The sequence below is a fragment of the Adiantum capillus-veneris genome, chromosome 5 (assembly GCF_014529385.1).
Source record: "Adiantum capillus-veneris isolate H3 chromosome 5, ASM1452938v2, whole genome shotgun sequence".
NCBI classification, from domain to species: Eukaryota; Viridiplantae; Streptophyta; class Polypodiopsida; order Polypodiales; family Pteridaceae; genus Adiantum; species Adiantum capillus-veneris.
Window position 1 is genome coordinate 97,562,616 of NC_140935.1, and position 3,120 is coordinate 97,565,735.

Consider the following 3,120-nt stretch of genomic DNA (forward strand, 5'->3'; position numbering starts at 1 on the left):
GCATGTCAAAAGAATAATACATCTCTTACCAAGGGGAATCTTGGGGACAAAGATGAAGTGTTAAATACAGCAAACATGGAAAAACTGGGCTCAACATTATGACTTGTAGAATCCCATAGAAACTATTCAATATCTAGCCAAATTTGATCCTTATGACTAGATATGGTTACTACCTACAAAATGCATGTAGTTGTCACAAGAAACTACAATATTGAAAAAGCTATACTTGATATACTATAATGTTTCGTTTTCTTCTATAATTGAAAAAATCAACCATCGTTGTGTACTATGCAAAATAGGGTATTAGGTGCCCCAAAACTCAAGGAATGTTAGCTTTATGTTACAATATGAGACAGAAAATCAAAAATGCATTTGGATATCATGAAATCCACCAAAAAATCATAAAAGAGCTAAAATTGGCTAAAAAACAGGATTTGACAATTTTTGTGATTTGGTCATAACTTACAACTTTAATATTTATGTCTCCCTAGAAGCATCAGGACATGTTGAGGACTACTAAAGATAGTTCCCTAGCATTATAGACCTCACAAACATGAATTCTAGAGTGGTATAGTTGCAAAAAGTTGAAAAAAGCCAAAAACAGGACCCGTTTTTTCACACATTTTAGGTTGTGAAATGTTGTGCAAGGACAATGTTAAAGATGGAATTGATTTTCCAAAAAAATCTCGAGTTTTTTTCAGCTCATGAAACAACTTTCTAGATAGATATCACCTCAAAATCCATTTTGAAACTCTTGACATAATTCAAGGAAAATGGTCACTTAACAGAACATAAAAGTGTCCCATTACCAACCTAGTGTTAAGGTAATGAAAGCCACTACCTCAAAAAATCTCCTATGGGGTGGGTTCCCATGGGGTGTTTAGAAGGAGGAGGGTTACCCTCCAATTTTCCTCAAAAAAACCCACACCGACTAATTCTGTTTCCAAATTGAAAAAATATTTCCATAAGGAATGTGTGTATGAAAAAACTATATGTTTTTTTTGTTTCTATAATCAAACTACTATGTAGGTATACATGTGTGTGTGTGTGTGTGTGTGTTCCAATAACAATATAACATATACACCAAAGAATCCTTACAAATTACAAAAGACACCACAAACTATGTCAATGAAAACGTGGTATAATTCCCATTTCACAGTACAAAACAGTATTTATACACAAGTACAAGAGAATCACGAGCCTGAAGATATATAAGTCCGCCATCTTCAAGCCAAGGAACTTTGAAAACCATAGTTGAGAAGGTAACCCTCACTTGCACCCATGAAAACAACACAACATATAGTTAGCATTGGCACCGTATGCAGTTGATGCATGGGTATCCCACATGTCATAGATGTCACCCAAATAGATTTCTTTCAAAGACAAATAATAATAAAGGTAAAGCTAACCATAGCATATATGATATATTCAAAGATGGTTTCATTTACAAGGGGTTGCAGGGAAACCATGTGGAGCCCCTTGTGCTTTGCAAGCTCTCATGAGAGAAGGCCGGAGACGAGTTTTATGAGGCTTTTTAGGCCCAAAGTGGGCCACATATACCTGCTTCTTAACCTTATAGATTTTGGCATTAATTGCTGCTATTTTTTGGGTCAGTAATAGTGCTCATGCATGCAATCAATCTATACTTTAGAGCCGCCTGTAACACAAAGAGATGTTAGTAAGTATGTACTACACCTTCCTAGATGGAGTCAAAAAAACCACATGAAAGGTAGTAAGTATGAATGCTCAATTCCCCTTAATCATAAACACGTAGAGGTGGGATATTCCAAAATCCCCTAGTTGCTTCAAAGGCCAAGGGAGTGTGCTGCCAAGGCCCATAACATAAAATTTATGCAGTAAGAAACCATCTACAGCCACATGAGCAGCTATAAGGTAACCATTCACAACCATATTCGGCCATATTTCACAACCCTTCACAACCATGTTTGGCCTCACCCATTCTCAACCATAATCACAACCAACCACGTTCAGCCACATGAGCAATTTTGCCAAAGATTTGGTACACAACAATCAACAGGCATATACCGTATTTGAGCAAGAAAGGTAGGCTCAATAACAAACCCCAGAGACATCTCATCAAAAAAATAACCACATCAGCTGCCCCAGTAAAATAGACCAGGCCGCTAATCATATCTAGGGAGTGGCAACGAGCCACTCCTATATATCAGAAGGAGTTAAACTGTGTATAAACAACAACATGTGTGTGTGTGTGTGTGTGTGTGTAGCTGTTAAATCTTAGATAATAAGACATAATTGAATTTTTACATTCAAAAGACAACTGGCAATGGAACAAGGAATAGATAAGTACAAAAACAACTCAGTATTAGAATTATTTAAGTACAATGTTTGTAGGAAAGAGATCCCCTTTCAGTATGCAGAGAGTAAAGGAACTTCCCAAGTCATAAGTGAGTGTTCCATCCAGCAGAGTGAGATAGCTTGCCAAAGTCAAAAAAAACCCTCCAAGATAAGATAGAGTCCTTACCTGCATCCATCCAAACAAGACAACAATTCAGTTAGCCTTGGATGTGTTTTAGGTATTAATGGACAATACCAGTTGTTATCCATGTCCATCCTAAAAATAAAAATACCTTTTACAAGCTATGTCCAAAGTAAATCAATTATATATATTTTCACAGTGTTTTCTAGTCAAAGAGAACCTAAATCTCTTCTAATCCAAGTATTAGATCACCCTCTTTTTACACCACAAGTGGTATATCCCTTCAAGAAACAAAATACTTGAGTCATACTCTCTTCGAATAATGAGGTTTTACCAGCAACTAAGCCTAAATATTTTATAACGAGTAGGTTCTAAGATAAGAACTGATATTTTTTTTTTGTTTTTTAAAAGATGGAGTTCACTACTTCCCAAAAACACCATCACAATTTCATACCTAGCGAAAAAGGTAGCGGCATAGCCCGTCTAAAATCAGTAACTAAAAAGTGAATGCCCATATCGTATTACCTTGTCTCAAAAAATACCAAAATAGTATAGATCAGGTCTTATGAATTCCACGGAACCAAATTCCTGACAAGGTTTAGAGAGAGTAACCAACTTACCTTGTTCAATGGTCAAAAAGAGTATATTGTTTCTTTTCCCCA